This window comes from Symphalangus syndactylus, chromosome 12, assembly GCF_028878055.3.
Source record: "Symphalangus syndactylus isolate Jambi chromosome 12, NHGRI_mSymSyn1-v2.1_pri, whole genome shotgun sequence".
Classification (NCBI taxonomy): domain Eukaryota; kingdom Metazoa; phylum Chordata; class Mammalia; order Primates; family Hylobatidae; genus Symphalangus; species Symphalangus syndactylus.
Window position 1 is genome coordinate 131,724,863 of NC_072441.2, and position 19,660 is coordinate 131,744,522.

General features: G+C 42.6%; 1 protein-coding gene across 12 annotated transcripts in view; it reads right to left on the reverse strand.

Moving 5' to 3' along the window:
- Positions 1 to 19,660, reverse strand: part of MAST2 (microtubule associated serine/threonine kinase 2) — a 239,566-nt gene that overhangs the window by 53,167 nt on the left and 166,739 nt on the right. The window lies entirely within an intron of this gene.

The window sequence follows — 19,660 nt, forward strand, 5'->3', positions numbered from 1 at the left end:
GGAGAACATGCAGTATTTTATTTTCTGTTCCTGCCTTAATTAACTTAGGACAATAGCCTCCAGCTGCATCAGTGATTTCATTCTTTTTTATAGCTACATTTTTTTTGTTGTTTTGGTTTCAGGTAGGGTCTTATTCTATCACCCAGGAGTGCAGCGGTGCAGGCATAGCTCATTGCAGCCTCAAAACTCCTGGGCTTAGATGATCCTCCCACCTCAGCCTCCTCTACAGGTGTGAGCCATCATAAAGTGGAAAAGCCAGATAATTTTTTAATTTTTGGAAGAGATGGGGGTCTCACTATGTTGTCTAGGCTGGTCTCAAGCAATTCCCCTACCTTGGCTTCCCCAGGTGTTGATATTACAGGTGTGAGTCACTGTGCCCAGCTAAGCTGATTGTTATTAATGACTTACATGCACGGTTCTAGCTCCAGAAAAAATGACATTATTGAGAAGAATCCTTCCTTAAGGATGGCAATAAATAGCTCAATGGGACCAAAAAAAAAAAAAAAAAAAAAAAAAAAATCTGACAGAAAATCCAGCAGCCTAGCAAGCAGGCTTTTTCCACTTTATGAATCGATTTTAGCAGCTGGAGGAGACAGTTCAAAGGTAAGTGATCATTCATCCCAGAGAAACAAGTTATAAACAAAACTGGGAGCAGTCAGTTGAGCTTGAATCAGCTGCTTCATTTATACAGTTTAACTAGTTATAAAGGAATATAATTATATAGCAAGCACCTGTGTAAACACCATCTAGGTTTAACAATGCCATCTTCCAAAATCCCTCCACATAATCCCTCCTGATCAAAACCCCTCCCTTTACCCCATCTAAAGTCAATAATATGATAATCATTTCCTTATAGCTTTACCAACTAAATATGCAACTTAAACACTCTAGTTTTTCTCTCATACAATTTTAAAAGTGAGATATAACTTTCATGTAACAATTACCCTTAAGCGTGCAGTTTAGAGGTTTTTAGTGTGTTCACAAAGCTATGCAATCATAACCATTATATAATTCCAGAACATTTTTATCGCCCAAAAAAGAATCTATACCTGTTAGCAGTCACTCTTCATTTCCCTCTACTCAAGCCCCTGGCTACTACTAATCTACTTTCTGCCTCTATGAAATTGTGTATCCTGGACATTTCATAGAAATGAGATTATATAATATGTGTCCGTTTGTGTTCTAGTTTGCCTGTTTCTGTACATAAGAAAACACCAAGCTGTTTTGCAAAATAGTTGTATTAATTTATATACTCATCAGCAGCGCTTATGGATTCCTACTGTTTCACATACTCATCTACACTTGGTTTTGTCACTCTTTAAGTCATTATTGGTCATATAATATCTTTTTGTGATTTTATTTTGCATTTTCTTTCTTTCTTTTTTGAGACAGAGTCTCGCTCTGTTGCCCAGGCTGGAGTGCAGTGGCGTGATCTTTGCTCACTGCAACCTCTGCCTCCCAGGTTGAAGTAATTCTTGTGCCTCGGCCTCCTGAGTAGCTGGGATTACAGGTGTGCACCACCATGCCCGGCTAATTTTTTTGTATTTTTAGTACAGACACGGTTTCGCCCTGTTGGCCAGGCTGGTCTTGAACTTCTGGCCTCAAGTGATCTGCCCACCTCGGTCTCCCAAAGGGTTGGCATTACAGGCGTGAGCCACCGCACCCGGCTTATTTTGCATTTTCATATTACTAATGAGAGTAAATTATCTTTTCATGCATTTATTGACCACTTGGATCTCTTTTTTGTGAACTGTCCAAGTCCCTTGGCCATTTTTCAATCATACTATCTTTTTATTTTATTGATTTACAGGTTTTGTGTGGTTTTTGTTTTTTAAATATAAGAGATAGGGTTTCACTATGTTGCCCAGGTTGGTCTCGAACTCCTCGGCTCAAGCGATCCGCCCACCTAAGGCTCCCACAGTGCTGGAATTATAGGAGCCACCTGTGCTGGCCCCAGAAGTTCTTTATATATTCTGAACCCAAGTCCTTTGTTACTTTTATGTGTCATATTATCTTCTCGCACCTTGTGGCTTGTCGTTTCACTATTTTCATAGTATCTTTTGATAACTAGAATTTTTTTTTTTTTTTTTTTTTTTTTTGAACAAGAGTCTTGCTCTGTCGCTCAGGCTAGAGTGTAGTGGCGCGATCTTGACTCACTGCAACCTCTGCCTCCTGGGTTCAAGCGATTCTCTTGCCTCAGCCTCCCGAGTAGCTGGGATTACAGATACCATGCCTGGCTAATTTTTTTGTACTTTTAGTAGAGACGGGGTTTCACCATCTTAGCCAGGATGGTCTCGATCTCTTGACCTCGTGATCTGCCCGCCTCGGCCTCCCAAAGTGCTGGGATTACAGGTGTGAGCCACTGCACCCACCCTTTTTTTTTTTTTTTGAGACAGAGTTTCCCTCTTGTCGCCCAAGCTGGAGTGCAATGGCACTACCTCGGCTCATTGCAACCTCCGCCTCCTGGGTTCAACCCATTCTCCTGCCTCAGCCTCCTGAGTAGCTGGGATTATAGGCGCCCGCCAGCACGCCTGGCTAATTTTTGTATTTTTAGTAGAGATGGGGTTTCACCATGTCAGCCAGGCTGGTCTTGAACTCCTGACCTCAGGTGATCCGCCCGCCTTGGCCTCCCAAAGGGCTGGGAATACAGGCATGAGCCACGTGCCTGGCGAAATTCTTCATTTTAAATGTAGTCAAATTTAGGAATCTTATCCTTTATATCCTGTTTTTTAAAAATTTCCCTATTTTAAGGCCATGCAGATTTTCTTCTGTACACCTTCTAAAAGTTTTACTGTATTACCTTTCACATTTAAAATTATACTTCACCTGGAATTGATTTTTTGGTGAAGAGCCACATTTTCTAATTTCTCTATACAAACATCCAATGGATTTTGCCTACAGCTCTATAGTGCCACTTTTGTCATAAATCAAGTGTCTGAATATGTGTAAATTTGATCCCGGGTTCGTCTTCCTCCCCCTAACTCTTCTCTTCCTATTAGTATTCCTTATCTAAGTTAAGAGTATCAACACATGGCATTAATCACTCAGGGAATCTGAAGACAATCAATCCACATGCCACTTATTTAATCTCTTACATTTTTCTCATATTCATATATTTTCTTTATTTCAAACATTCCCCTAACATCTTGATAATGGCAATGGCCTCTTAACTGGTCTTCCAACTGCCAGCACTGCCCTCTGTTAATAACTTTTATTTTAACATTTTTATCATACAATTCACAAATTCTTATGGCCAAAAACAGTAGCAAATTGAATAAAAAGTGAAAGCTGCTTTTTTACTTTTTTCCACAGGTAATCACCATTAGAACAATGTGATTTTAATTTTTCCAGAGTTTTCCTTGCATTCTTCTCACATGTTGTGGCCCCGAGTAGCTGGGATTACAGGCATGTGCCACTATGCCTGGATAATTTTTGTATTTTTAATAGAGATGGGGTTTTATCATGTCGACCAGGCTGGTCTCCAACTCCTGACCTCAAGTGATCTGCCCACCTCCGCCTCCCAAAGTGTTGGGATTACAGGCGTGACTCACTGTGCCCGGACCACTTTGCCTCTTCAAGCCTTAAAGAGTATTTAGTTTTCCCCGGGTTTGGTGGCTCACATCTGTAATCCCAGCAACTTGGGAGGCTGAGGTGGGCGGATCACCTGAGGTCAGGAGTTCAAAAGCAGCCTGGTCAACATGGTGAAACCCCATCACTACTAAAAATAAAAAAAAATTTGCTGGGTGTGGTGGTGCGCACTTGTAGTCCCAGCTACTTGGGAGGCTAAGGCACAAGAATCACTTGAACCCAGGAGGTGGAGGTTGCGGTGAGCCGAAATTGCACCACTGCACTCCAGCCTGGGCAACAGAGAGAGATTCTGTTTCAAAAAAAAAAAAAAAAAAAGCATTCAGTTTTTAGATTAAAAAACCACCTTTGGCAAATCTTGCCTCCACAAGAAAATGAACATATATACAAAATTGGGAATATAATTTTAGGAGATTTATGACACTTCTAAAACCACTCAGGGTCCATGGATCTTAGGTAAAAAAGAGTCCATGCTACGGACTCTTGATACCTCATCCCTTTAGCACTGCATATAGCCCTCCGTGACTTTTTGCCTACCCATCCATATTTGATTAGCAGTTTATAATCTAGTAACATATGATCTGTACTTTTTTATGGTCTGTGCTTTTTTTTTTTTTTGAGACAGAGTCTTGCTCTGTTTCACAGGCTGGAGAGCAGTGCAGTGGCGTGAGCGTGGCTTACTGCAGCTGTGACCTCCTGTACTCAAGCGATCCTCCCTCCCACATCAGCCTACTGAGCAGCTGGGACTACAAATGTGTATTACCACACCTGGCTTTTTTTTTTTTTTTTTGTAGAGACAGGGACTCACTATATTGCCTAGGCTAGTCTCGAACTCCTGACCTCAAGTGATCCTCCCACCTTGGCCTCCCAAAGTGTTGGAATTACAGGAGTGAGCCATCGTGTCCAGGCAAGTATAATGCTCTGGACTGTTAATTTCCTGATCATACAATTCTATTTCATACAGATCTTAGAATGAGCTTTCTACCTCATTCAATGAGCTAACTCCAAAAAGAACACCTTGCTTAATGACTCTTGGGTTACAAATCTTTACTTTTGTACTCCCAAGCACCCTGGACACACATTTAGTACAGCCCTTAACATACCCTGAACAGGTTGAAACTTGACTGTCCCCTGTGGATGCAGCTTCCTTGGCAGCTCTCTCAAATGATGGCTGTTGGATTTCACACCCCCTTTGTACCACTAGACCTAGAGGTGGGGTAGACATCCTGCTGGCTCATTTCATCTTCAGGCATTCTCCCTCTATTCTCCGTAAAAACACCCAGGTTTGAAATGATGTCATCAGACTACAACAACCATTACCCCTCCTTGCTAAAAGTCACATACAAACCTTTGGGAAATCCCCTTCACTCTTTAAAGATTTTTATTCCTGTATCACTGACATTCTTTTTATCATGCCTTCTGTCAGGAGTAATTTCAGTATCTTCACACAATCTTTCCAAAATCCTAGCCTGAGAAGTTTCAGACAGTCATACAGAAAAACTGACTAGTCTCACTTTATGTGTATGATCACTAACTGTGGCTCTTCATACTACTGGAAATCAGACCATACTTCTTAGTGTATTCTCTCTCCCATCCGTTTAAAAGACTGTCTCTCTTCAGGCTCTCAGATAATCACCTCACTTTCCATTTCAGTGAGAAAAAAAAAATTTTTTTGAGACAGGGTCTTGCTCTGTCTCAAAATCACAATCACAGTTCCGTGCAATCACAGCTCACTGCAGCCTCGAACTCCTCAGACTCAGATGATCCTCCCACCTCAGCCTCCCAAGTAGCTGGAACTACAGGTATGCAACACCATGCCCAGCTAATTTTTGTATCATTTGTAGAGATGGGGTTTCACCATGTTGCCCAGGCTGGTCTCAAACTACTGGGCTCACATGATCCTCCCACCTTGGCCTCCCAAAGTGCGGGGATTACAGGCGTGAGCCACTGCACCTGGCCTCAACTAATCAGAGAGGAACTTCAATAAGCTATCTTTACCACATCTACCCAGCCATAATCTGCACTGTATTCCCCACATCCTCCTCTATTCCTAGAGAAGGACTGTTTGTGCTCCTGGCTAGGCTAACCTACTGCTTATTTACTAGATCCTATCCCCTTTCAACTACAGAAGGACACTGTGCCAGCCATTCTCCTTTCTCCTGCATTATCAGATTTTCTCTTGCTGTTGAATCACTTCCATCAGTGTATGTACATAGACACTGTTACTTTTTTCAAATAAGAAAACTCTCTTGATCCCTCTACCCATCTTTGCATTTCATTTCTGCTCTAACAGCAAAACTCCTTGAACAAATTATTTAGCTACTATCTCCATTTTCTTTTTCCCTTTCTTTCTTGACTCACCAATTAGGTTTTGCCCCCACTATTCCATCAAAACAGCTAATCAATGTCAACACTGACATCACATTGCTACATCCCACTGGCAATACTCAGACTTCATGTCACTTGATCTGTCTATATCATTTGGCTCAGGTGATCACACGCTATTTCTGAAATACTCTTTTTATGTGGTTTCCAGGACACTATATATTCTAAATTTTCCTCTTTCCTTTTGGGTCTCTCCTCATTCTCTTGATCTCTGAAAACTGGAATGTCCCAGGGTTCAGTCCTTGTACCTTTAGTCCTTTCTGTCTATGTTCACTCCCTAGGTGATGACATCTAGATAAACAGCTTTAAGATCTTTTTATATGGTGAAAGTCCAACATTTGTATCTCTAGCCCTATTTTTTCCTTGAAATCAAGACAAACATACTGAATTATTCACACAGATGTCTGGAAGACATCTCAATATAGTTATCGAAGGTTCCCAAGGATTAAAGGTCCCGGGATCAAATGACTGTTTTTCAGAGGTAGGGTTGCTAGATGACACAAGCTATAGAAAGATTAGAGGTGGTGATCAGAGAGCAGGAAGAAGGAAACTGAAATTATGGGGACAAGGTCTAAAGTACAGATCTAGGGCATAAGTGATTGAGGTAGGGTAGTGGAGAGGTTCACTGGAAGACAGGAGTTCAAAGAACAGAAAGTCTTAAGAACTGGAGTTATCAACTGTGGGTGTATAGAAACCACCAAGAATAACACATTACAGCTCACAAACAGACTGAAAAAAACAATAATACAGGAGTAGAACTGAAGAGAGTAACTGGAGTCAAGAGCTAAAATTTTTACAATTGCAATGTATGAAGAGTTTTACAGCTGCAATGATAGGTATTAAATGATATAAATTAATGATATATAAGATTCTAAGTATGGGGAGATTAGGGAGAAGACAGTGAAAATAATGAAAAGACAGAGGACATCTACCCTTACTACTAGACCCAATGCTTTGAGATTATGAGAAAAGGGCTGACACTTGAGTAGTCTGCAGATAATCAGTGTTCTAAGCTCTCCCTCTTCCCCTATGATTCCACTAGAACAGGAAGAAGAAAGAATGTTTAGAGAACAGATTCGGAGACAGATTTTGCTGATAAAGAACTGGAATTCCAAAAGGTACACTGGAAGGGTTTCCAGAGTCAGGAAGGGATAAGACAGAGCAGGGAATATTCAGAGGTTTAGATGAATTAAGCATGTAGATGATGGGGTGCGGGTAACCTGAGGGTTCCTGTGGCGATGGGCATAAACAGGAGTAAGGGATAATGAAATTAGCCCAAATAGATTCAATGCAGATAGAGGTGAGGAGGCTATAAGTGTCAGGGAGTAAAGAGGGATGGATTACTGGCTGTAAGGGATGTAGCCGTCACATGACCTGCCACCCCTCTCCAAGACTGCCCAATTAGTGGCCTGGGTCTAGAACTTTCCCTCATAAGGAAGCTGTGTGGCAAGCTGTCACTTGGCCCCAGATTCTTCTTCCTTCTTAGCAGAAACTTTTCCCCTCTTCTGGGTATGGAGTAAACTTCTTTGTATTGCTTAAGTGTGTGTGGCATGTGGCACACGGCCAGCCCCACCAGTGTATCTGCCCACCACAGGATGGAACGGGATCTTTGCCAGTAGCATGAAAAAGATGTGTGCAGTCCACCCTCCGCAGGCCACTGGAGGAACCCAAGGGCCATGAGAGACTGGTGCACATCCCAGACTCTGATCTTATTGTATCTATCCTTTCTGTGAGTGAAATGCTGTTCCAACCAGTGTGTTGAAGGTTGAGTCCTCCCTGACAGCTTCAAACCCACAGAAGATGCAGTGGGCCGAGGTCTGTGGACTCCTACTGACTGCTGGCATTATTAAGATCTTTGTCATCTTCCATGCAGCAGGAGTCCTCACCTGGAATTGGCAGCTGGATCTTCCTGCTTGACACTAGGGTTTGAGCTTGACCTTGAATGACAGGGACTGAATGCTTTTATGGAAGGCACACTCTTAGTTCCAGAATACTCATGTAAAATCAGTTAGATATGTAACAAACAACATTAAAATATGCATGCCTCCTGACCTATTGATCCTATTCCTAAAAATTTATACAGTTTATTCCAAGACTCACCAATCCCATGCCTCCATATATATGCCAGAAAAAGTCTGTGTACATATATACAAAAAGAATATGAAGAACATGAAGAAGGATGTTTCTGCAGCATTGATGACTATAATAGTGGAAAAGTATAAACAATCTAAATGTCTATGCTGGTTATCAATTTAATGCCACTAAGCTTCAAATTAATCCTTCAATACCTGCTCTGAGGTAAAGAAGGGAATTCCTTTAAGCATCATCTATCCTCTACAGTGAGCATGATGTTAAACTTTCTCAGAGAGGGTATTGGAGGCACACTGCAGAAAGAACAAGGTCTTGGTGCTAATTCTAGCAACTGCATTATCAGTCAGTTGTGTGGGAATGTAGATTATGTGGGTTGCTCTGCCCCAATCACACAGACACCTTTCCATAGCCTTACCTACAAAGATACTGTGTGCTCCAGGCCTGTCCCCACTGACTTTCTCTGTTTGCTTGCTCAACACCCTGACCCCCAGGATTTGTCTTTCACATCCTTCCTGAGGACACAAAGTGCTCACAGCAGCACCTCTACTCTCTCTCTCTAGGCCTGACCACTGGCTGAGACTCACCTGTGCTCCAGAGGGCTATTCCCTGATTGCCGAGTAACTATGGACCAGCTCTGGTCTGGGCAAACCAGAAAACATCTCTGCCATCCAGTGGGCTGCAACTACATCCAGTGGGCTGCAACTACAACAAGGCCTGAATCCAGCCTAGAGAATCCTTCTTCCAAGTTAGTTCTTCCTTGAGAACTCTCCTTCAGCTCTATGGTACCCTATGGAGTTTTCTCACATGTTAAAGTTGGGCTCTTATTGTCATAGTTTGTATTACTTTTATTAAAACTTGTTTAAATCACTTGTCTGTTATCTGTCTCCTGATTGGGCCTAGACTGATGCAATATTCACCAATAAGAAAATGAATACATTGTGGTACAGTTATACAATGAAATACTCTACAAGTTATAAAAATAAATAAACTGACTTCCAGTTCTGGCCTGACATGTAAAGAGCTTAGGAGTTGCCACTCTGTTTTAACAACTAAAAAGCCGAACAAACTGAAAAACAAAACAAAACAAAACAAACAAACAAAAAAAAACACTTCTTAGTCTGTCAGCCAAGTGACGTCACAGGATGAACCATTGCCCCCAAAACTGGACAGACAGACAGCAGACACAGTGAGGTACAACTTACTGGAGCAGAAATTCTTTTTTTTTTTTTTTTTTTTTTCGAGACAGAGTCTTGCTCTATCGCCCAGGCTGGAGTGCAGTGGCGCGATCTGGGCTCACTGCAAGCTCTGCCTCCCGGGTTCAAGCCATTCTCCCGCCTCAGCCTCCTGAGTAGCTGGGACTACAGGCACCCGCCACCATGCCCGGCTAATTTTTTTTTTGGATTTTTAGTAGAGGCAGGGTTTCACCATATTAGCTAGGATGGTCTCGAACTCCTGACCTCGTGATCCACCCGCCTTGGCCTCCCAAAGTGCTGGGATTACAGGTGTGAGTCACCGCGCCCAGCAGGAGCAGAAATTCTTAAGCAGAAACCTCCACGGCAACCAGTGCCAGGGCAGGAAGACCTGAACTGTAACTGAGGAATTGCTGGAAGCTCAGTGTGGATTATGCTGAGAGTTAAAAACTCCAGGGGGATCTAGACATGGGGGCGCTCCCACATTTTTGTAAGTTTTATCCAAAGGAGACCTACTGGATCCTCACAGTGATTACTGAAGAAAATCTCATGATTCTAGCAGGAGGAGGGAAAAGGAACTGTTTTGATACGCACCAGAGCATTCTGTTCTTAACAAGCCTGTCCTTGGGAGAAACTATTTTGTTTGCATCTAACTTGCTGGGATTTTATCAATGCCAGCTCTACCTGGGGGAAGAAATACCCAGTTCCAGCAGCCAAGAACCATCCTGTCCCAGCTACAGTGTGGGGGAAAAACTGAGAAGCATTGGAGAAGTTCACAGTCCAGGGACAAAGGCTCATGAAAGGACGGAGACCTAGTCACAAGACTATAGAACAGCATTCCCCAACCTTTTTGGCACCAGGGACCAGTTTCATGGCAGATAATTTTTCCATGGACCAGGGAGTGGGGAGGCAGGGGGTTTACAGGATAATTCAAGCACATTACATTTATTGTGTACTTTGTTTCTATTATTATTACACTGTGATGTATAATGAAATAATTATACAGCTCACCATAATATAGTATCAGTGGGAGCCCTGAACTTGTTTTCCTGCAACTACACGGTCCTATCTGGGGGTCATGGGAGACAGTGACAGATCATCAGGCATTAGATTCTAATAAGAAGTGTGCAACCTAGATCCCTTGTAGGCACAGTTCACAATAGGGTTCATGGTCCTATGAGAATCTAAATGCCGCAGCTGATCTGACAGGAGGCAGAGCTCAGGCAGTAATGTGAGTGATAAGGAGCGGCTGTAAATACAAATGTAGCTTCGCTTGATTGTCTGACGCTTACCTCCTACTGTGTGGCCTGGTTTCTAATAGGCCACGAGAAGTACTGGTCCGTGGCCCAGGGGTTGCGGATCCCTGCTATAGAACACTTCTCCTCCCCTACACCTTACCAATATATTACTAAAGGCCTATTTATCACAGCTACTTTTACTCAGTTCATCTCGTCCACCTTTTAACAAAAAAATTACAAAGCTCACTGAAAAGCAAAAAACAGTTTGAGGAGACAGAACAAGCATCAGAACCAGAGTCAGATATGACAGGAATGTTGCAGACTAGGAATTTTTCAAAACCATGATTAATTATGCTAAGCACTTTAATGGGAAAAGTAGACAACACGCAAGAACAGATGGATAATATAAACAGAAATTCTAAGGAAGAATCAAAAGAAAATGTTAAAGATCACTGTAACAGAACTGAAGAATGCCTCTGATGGGCTCATTAATAGACTGAACACTGCTGGGGAAATAATCTCTGATCTTGAGGATATGATAACAGAAACTTCCAAAACTAAAAAGCAAAGAAAAAAGGACTGAAAAAAAAAACCAACACCAGAATATCCGAGAACTGTGAGACAATTACAAAAGGTGTGATACGCATGTAGCAGGAATACAAGAAGAAAAAGAGAAAGGAAGGGAATTATTTGAAGCAACAATGACGTAAAATTTCTCCAAATTAAAGTCAGACACCAAGCCATAGATTCAGGAAGCTCAGAAAATACCAAGCAGGATAAATTCAGAAAAAAACTGCACTTAGACATATCATATTCAAACTATAGAAAACCAAAGGTACACAAAAATCTGAAAGCCAGAGGGAAAAAACACCTTATCTTCAGAGGAGCAAAGACAAGAATTACATCCAACTTCTCACAAACCGCACAAGCAAGAAGATAGTGGAGTGAAATATTAAAAGTGTTGAGAGACAAAAAAAAAAAAAAAAAACAAGCAAGCAACCTAAAATTCTGTACCCTGTGAAATTATACTTCAAAGGTGAAGAAGAAATAAAGATTTTCCCTAACAAAAAATGGGGGATTTTATAGCAGTAGATCTGCCTTGCAAGAAATGTTAAAAGAAGTTGTTCAGAGAGAAAATTATATAGGGGAGAAACTGAACTCTACACGAAACAAGCAAGCACACTGGAGAAGTGGTGAAGGTAAACTAAAAACTTGTTTTTCTTATTCTTGATTTGTCTAATAGATAAGTCTGTTCAACATAATATAGGATAAGTATCCCTTATCAGACCAGAAGTGTTCTAAATTTCATTTTTTTCCCGATTTTGAAATATTTGCATTATACTAAACAGCTGAACATCCCAAATCTGAAAGCCCAAAATCTAAAAGGCTCCAACAAGCATTTCCTGTGAGGTTCATGTTGGTGCTTAAAAAGTTTTGCATTTTGGATTTCGGATTTTTGGACTGGGGGTGTTTAATCTGTAACAGCAACAATGTATGTGATTAGGTATGCTTTTACATACATTACACATACACATACACACATGTGCTTATATATAAGTGAAATGAATGACAGCAAAATTACAACGTACTGAAGAGAGGATTTAGGTGTATTTTGCCATCATAAGGCAAAGTGGTATAGTGGTATTTGAAGGTTGATTTGGATTACAGTGGACCTTTGAATAACACAGGTTTGAACTGTATGGGTTCACTTATAAACAAATTTTTTCAGTAAAAGTTATGTGCCTGCCACTCCTGCATCCCTTTCCACCTCCACCACCTCTTCTGCCTCTGCCACTCCTGACATAGCAAGACTAATCCTTCATCTTCCTCACCCTACTCAATGTGAAGATGATGAGGCGAAGACCTTTATGATGATACACTTCCAATTAATGAATAGTAAGTATATTTTCTCTTCCAGTGATTTTCTTAAAAATTTTTCTTTTCTCTAGCTTATTTTGTTATAAGAGTGTCATATATAATACATAAAACATACAAATTGTGTGTTAATCAACTGTGTTATCAGTAAGGCTTCTGGTCAACAGCAGGCTATTAGTAGTTAAATTTTGGGGCAGTCAAAAGTTATATGCAAGGCCAGGTGCGGTGACTCACGCCTGTAACCCTAGCACTTTGGGAGGCTGAGCCAGGCAGATCACTTGTGGTCAGGAGTTCAAGACCAGCCTGGCCAACATGAAACGTAATCTCTACTAAAAATACAGAATTAGCTGGGTGTGGTGGCACATGCCTGTAGTCTCAGCTACTCGGGAGGATGAGGCAGGAGAATCGCTTGAACCCGGGAGGTGGAGGTTGCAGTGACCCAAGATCGCACCACTGCACTCCAGCCTGGGTGACAGAGTGAGCAGAGTGAGACTCTCTCAAAAAAAAAAAAAAAAAAAAAAAAAAAAAAACACGCCTGCCTGGGCCTCCCCAAAGTGCTGGGATTATAAGTGTGAGCCATCGTGCTCCGCCAGGAATTGAAAATTAAATGAGATACCACTACGCATAGATTAGAATGGCAAAAATCTGGGAGCCTGAGAGCTCAAGGCTGTACTGAGTTGTGACTGTGCCACCATACTCCAGCCCGAACGACGGCGTGAGACCTTGCCTAAAAAAAAAAAAAAAAAAGACCTAGATCCACACACTGACACCACCAAATGCTGGCAAGGATTACTGCTGGTAGGAATGTAAAATGGTACCACCCCTTTGGAAGGCAGCTTGGGAGCTTTTCTTTTTCTTTTTATGAGACAGACTCTCACTCTTTTGCCCAGGCTGGAGTGCAGTGGCACAATCTTGGCTCACTGCAACCTCCACCTCCCTGGTTCAAGCGATTCTCTTGCCTCAGCCTCCCAAGTACCTGGGATTACAGGTGCACACCACCATGTCCGGCTATTTTTAGTAGAGACGACGTTTCACCATGTTGGCCAGGCTTGTCTCGAACTCCTGACTTTAAGTGATCTGCCCACCTTGGCCTCCCAAAGTGCGGGATTACAGGCGTGAGCCACCACGCCCAGCTTGAAGAGTTTTTTTTTGTTTTTTACAAAATCAAATATACTCTTAACATTCAATACAGCAATTGTGCTCCTTATTTACCCAAATAAGTTAAAAATTAACGTCTACCCAAAAACCTACACACAGATGTTTATAGCAGCTTTTTCACAATTGCCAAAACTTAGAAGCAACCAAGATGCTTCTAAGTAGGTGAGTGGATAAAAATAAACTGTGGTATAACCAGACAACAGGATATTACTCAGAAAGAAATGAGCTATCAAGCCATGAAAAGACATGGAGGAAACTTTAGTACATATTACTAAGTGAAAGAAGCCAATCTGAAAAGGCTATTGTATGATTCCAACTATATGACATTCTGGAAAAGGCAAAACAGTGGAGATAGTAAAAACATTACTGGATGCCAGGAGTTAAGGGGAGAAAGAAATAAATAGGCAGAGCACAGATAATTTTTAGGACAGTGAAAAGACTCTGTATGATACTATAATGGTAAATATGTATCATGATAATGTCACCCAAACACACAAAATGTATACCACTAACAGTGAATCTTAATGTAAACTAGTGCCCGGGTGATGTGTCAGTGCAGGCTCATCAACTGTAACAAATGTAGCACTCTGGTAGGGAGCTGATAATGGGGAGCCTATACATAGGTGAGGGCAGGGGGTATATGGTTTATCTCAGTATCTTCCTCAATTTTGCTGTGAACCTAAAACTACTCTAAGAAATAAAGTTTATTAATTAAAAAAAAAAATAAGGTAGGGAGTTTCCATTTCCCGAATGGCTGGGTATGTACCTACTGAACTGACATTACTGACGCTGTAACCTACTTAGTAGTAGATATTTAATACTGAATTGAACTGTATGGAATAAATGAACCTCCTTTCTTTTTTTTTTTTTTTTTGAGACAGAGTCTCGCTCTGTCGCCCAGGCTGGAGTGCAGTGGCGCGATCTCGGCTCACTGCAAGCTCCGCCTCCCAGGTTCACGCCATTCTCCTGCCTCAGCCTCCTGAGTAGCTGGGACTACAGGCGCCCGCCACTGCGCCCGGCTAATTTTTTGTATTTTTAGTAGAGACGGGGTTTCACCGTGGTCTCGATCTCCTGACCTCGTGATCCGCCCGCCTCGGCCTCCCAAAGTGCTGGGATTACAGGCTTGAGCCACCGTGCCCGGCCAACCTCCTTTCAAATTAACAGGCCTCATACTATTCAACAGATTCAAAACTTAAAAGGGATAGTAAAGTGTCATGGCATATCTTGTGGATATAAATTTCAGGATATATAAGATTTGAGGGGTTCCAAGATGGCCGAATAGGAACAGCTCCAGTCTACAGCTCCCAGCGTGAGTGACGCAGAAGACGGCTGATTTCTGCATTTCCAACTGAGGTACCGGATTCATCTCACTGTGGCTTGTCAGATAGTGGGTGCAGGACAGTGGGTGCAGCACACCGAGCATGAGCCGAAGCAGGGCAAGGCATCGCCTCACCCGAGAAGCACAAGGGGTCAGGGAATTCCCTTGCATAGCAAAGCAAAGCTGTGACAGACAGCATCTGGAAAATCGGGTCACTTCCACCCTAATACTGCACTTTTCCAATCGTCTTAGCAAACAGCACACCAGGAGATTATATCTCGCGCCTGGCTCAGAGGGTCCCATGCCCACGGAGCCCTGCTCACTGCTAGCACAGCAGTCTGAGATCGAACTGCAAGGCAGCAGCGAGGCTGGGGGAGGGGCACCCGCCATTGCTGAGGCTTGAGTAGGTAAACTAAGCAGCCAGGAAGCTCGAACTGGGTGGAGTCCACCACAGCTCAAGGAGGCCTACCTGCCTTCCTCTGTAGACTCCACCTCTGGGAGCAGGGCATAGCTGAACAAAAGGCAGCAGAAACCTCTGCAGACTTAAATGTCCCTGTCTGACAGCTTTGAAGAGAGTAGTGGTTCTCTTAGCACGGAGTTTGAGATCTGCGAACAGACAGACTGTCTCCTCAAGTGGGTCCCTGACCCCCAAGTAGCCTATCTGGGAGGCACCCCCCAGTAGGGGCAGACTGACACCTCACATGGCCGGGTACCTGAGACGAAACCTCCAGAGGAATGATCAGACAGCAACATTTGCTGTTCAGAAATATTTGCTGTTTTGCAGCCTCCGCTGCTGATACCTAGGCAAACAGGGTCTGGAGTGGACCTCCAGCAAACTCCAACAGACCTACAGCTGAGGGTCCTGACTGTTAAAAGGAAAACTAACAAACAGAAAGGACATCCACACCAAAACCCCATCTGTACGTCGCCATCATCAAAGACCAAAGGTAGATAAAACCACAAAGATGGGGAAAAAACAGAACAGAAAAACAAAATTCTAAAAATCAGAGGGCCTCTCCTCCTCCAAAGGAACGCAGGTCCTCACTAGCAATGGAACAAAGCTGGACAGAGAATGGCATTGCCAAGTCAATCCTAAGCCAAAAGAACAAAGCTGGAGGCATCAGGCTACCTGACTTCAAACTATACTATGAGGCTACAATAACCAAAACAGCATGGTATTGGTACCAAAACAGAGATATAGACCAACGGAACAGAACAGAGCCCTCAGAAATAATACCACACATCTACAACTATCTGATCTTTGACAAACCTGACAAAAACAAGAAATGGGGAAAAGATTCCCTATTTATCAAATGGTGCTGGGAAAATTGGCTGGCCATAGGTAGAAAGCTGAAACTGGATCCCTTCCTTACACCTTATACAAAAATTAATTCAAGATGGATTAAAGACTTAAATGTTAGACCTAAAACCATAAAAACCCTAGAAGAAAACCTAGGCAATACCATTCAGGACATAGGCATGGGCAAGGACTTCATGTCTAAAACACCAAAAGCAATGGCAACAAAAGCCAAAATTGACAAATGGGATCTAATTAAACTAAAGAGCTTCTGCACAGCAAAAGAAACCACCATCAGAGTGAACAGGCAACCTACAGAATGGGAGAAAATTTTTGCAATCTACTCATCTGACAAAGGGCTAATATCCAGAATCTACAAAGAACCCAAACAAATTTACCAGAAAAAAACAAACAACCCCATCAAAAAGTGGGCAAAGGATATGAACAGACACTTCTCAAAAGAAGACATTTATGCAGCCAACAAACACATGAAAAAATGCTCATCATCACTGGCCATCAGAGAAATGCAAATCAAAACCACAATGAGATATCATCTCACACCAATTAGAATGGCGATCATTAAAAAGTCAGGAAACAACAGGTGCTGGAGAGGATGTGGAGAAACAGGAACACTTTTACACTGTTGGAGGGACTGTAAACTAGTTCAACCATTGTGGAAGACAGTGTGGTGATTCCTCAGGGATCTAGAACTAGAAATACCACATGACCTAGCCATCCCATTACTGGGTATATACCCAAAGGATTATAAATCATGCTGCTATAAAGACACATGTACACATATGTTTATTGCAGCATGACTCACAATAGCAAAGGCTTGGAACCAACCCAAATGTCCAACAATGACAGACTGGATTAAGAAAATGTGGCACGGCCGGGCGCAGTGGCTCACGCTTGTAATCCCAGCACTTTGGGAGGCTGAGGTGGGTGGATCACGAGGTCAGGAGATCGAGACCACGGTGAAACCCCGTCTCTACTAAAAATACAAAAAAATTAGCCGGGCGTGGTGGCGGACGCCTGTAGTCCCAGCTACTTGGAGAGGCTGAGGCAGAAGAATGGCATGAACCCGGGAGGCGGAGCTTGCAGTGAGCCGAGATTGCACCACTGCACTCCAGCATGGGTGACAGAGCAAGACTCCGTCTAAAAAAAAAAAAAAAAAAAAAAAAGTGGCACATATACACCATGGAATACTATGCAGCCATAAAAAATGATGATCTCATGTCCTTTGTAGGGACATGGATGAAGCTGGAAACCATCATTCTCAGCAAACTATCACAAGGACAAAAAACCAAACACCGCATGTTCTCACTCATAGGTGGGAACTGAACAATGAGAACATTGGACACAGGAAGGGGAACATCACACACCGGGGCCTGTTGTGGGGTGGGGGGATGGGGGAGGGATAGCATTAGGCGATATACCTAATGTAAATGATGAGTTAATGGGTGCAGCACACCAACATAGCACATCTACACATATGTAACAAACCTGCACGTTGTGCACATGTACCCTAGAACTTAAAGTATAATAAAAAATATATATAAAAAAAGATTTGAGGATATAATCTAATGCCACGTGGGATCTGCGTGAAACAATCAGTGCTGCCTGTCTCAACATCCGGATAAGTTAGTCTACAGTCACAAATTGGGCTTTTATGTCCATTCTTGCCCCCTAGATTTTCTGCAGTGATTTGCTGAGAGATAATACAGATGCTAACATTTGTAAAGTACTAAGCATGTTACACACATTAACTCAAAGCTGGAGTCTACAGATCCAGGCAGGCTGAAAAGGTCAGGTGGTGTTCTCAATCAAAGCCACTTGAGTAGGAAGATTTAGTTCTAAATGCTAACTGTGGAGAATCTAAATAGAGAGATAATCATCTTAGAGAAGAGCAGCCAGTAGTAACTACTGCTCAGTACTCACATTACAGTTGTGCAACTATATACAAGGTCTAGACATGTTAAATTTATTCCTATATGATAAAAAGGTCAGGTCAGATAGATGTATGCTGAGTTTCTCTAAAAATCTAGGATGTGCTGTTTGAGCTAATCCAGCTAATCTCAGTCAATTTTTTTTAGAGGAAAGCACCTAAGCACAATGAGAGCTTTGCTTTAAAGGTCAAGTATGTCTCCAATTCCCTGGGATCCCTGTTCTCTTGGTGGTATCTTCTAAAGTGACAGCTTGTGATTGAGAGATTTACTGATTCTTGGAAAGGGACCATCATCACACTAAAAAGCTGGCTTCTAGGCTAAGAGAATCTGAGCCAAAGAAGGTGAGATCCTTCTCCCAAGGACAAAGTTCAGTTTCAGAATCACCAGACTCTCAGGGCCCTCAAATACTCCACATGTACCCTCACTTTCTCCCTCCAAAGACAGTAAACTGTGAGCAAGGAAACAAATCCATGGAGAATATACCCATCTTACTCAGCTTGATGCTGACCCGTTTCACTGCTTGGATATCCTGCTTTAACACCCAAAGACAGACAAGGGCCAGGCTTAGGACAACAGTGACCATGGCTTTCTATGCCCAGGCAGCAAGCTCTGAAGAGTTCTAAGCCTGTCAATTGCCACTAACTGTAGGTTTAGAACTTCCATTATAAAGAGTGTAGCAATGAATTGCACAGAAGTGCAGCAGCCCTTTCAGCAAAGCTGAGTCCCGTGGCCTGGTTCCCCTGGGATACAAGAATATACCTTCTACACAGAAGCACATGGCTGACTCCTATGAGTCTTTCTTCTGCCCCTCTCCTGGGAAGGACAGTGTGCCAGAATCAATGCAAGCCTCATATTTTTTTTTCTTTTTGAGATGGGGTCTCATTCTGTTGCTGCCCAGGCTGGAATGCAGTGGTATGATCTCAGCCTCCATGGGCTCAGGTGATTAGGCGATCCTCCCACCTCAGCCTCCCAAGTAGCTGGAACTACATGCGTACACCACCATGTCCCGCTAAGTTGTGTATTTTTTGTAGAGATGGGGTTTTGCCATGTTGCCCAGGCTGGTCTCAAAACTCCTAAGCTCAACCAATTGGCCCATCTTGGCCTCTCAAAGTGTTGGGGTTACAGGCGGGAGCCACTGTGCCCAGCTGCCTCATAATTTTTATCTATTCTTCAGAGCCATGTAAGTCAGTCCTTATACTGTCGGGAAGAGCCCATATTCCAGGGGTAGAGCAGCCTGAATCCATGAGGTCATTTGCTTTAATTCCAATACGTAATATCAGTATCGTTATGAAACAAATACTCCAACCCAGGTGCAGTGGCTCACACCTATAATCCCAGTACTTTGGAGGACGAGGTGGGAGGATCACTCAAGCCTAGGATTTCAAGACCAGCCTGGGCAACATAGAGAGACCTCATTTCTATTTAAAAACAAAGGAACAAACAAACACATACTGCTCTTGCTTTTGTTATCTCCTAATCTAAGAGCAGGAAAGTTAACAGGAGTCCCATTAGACAACAAACCCTCTCTGTGAGCCCTAATCCTTGGGCACAGTAGTACAAAATATTAGTGGACT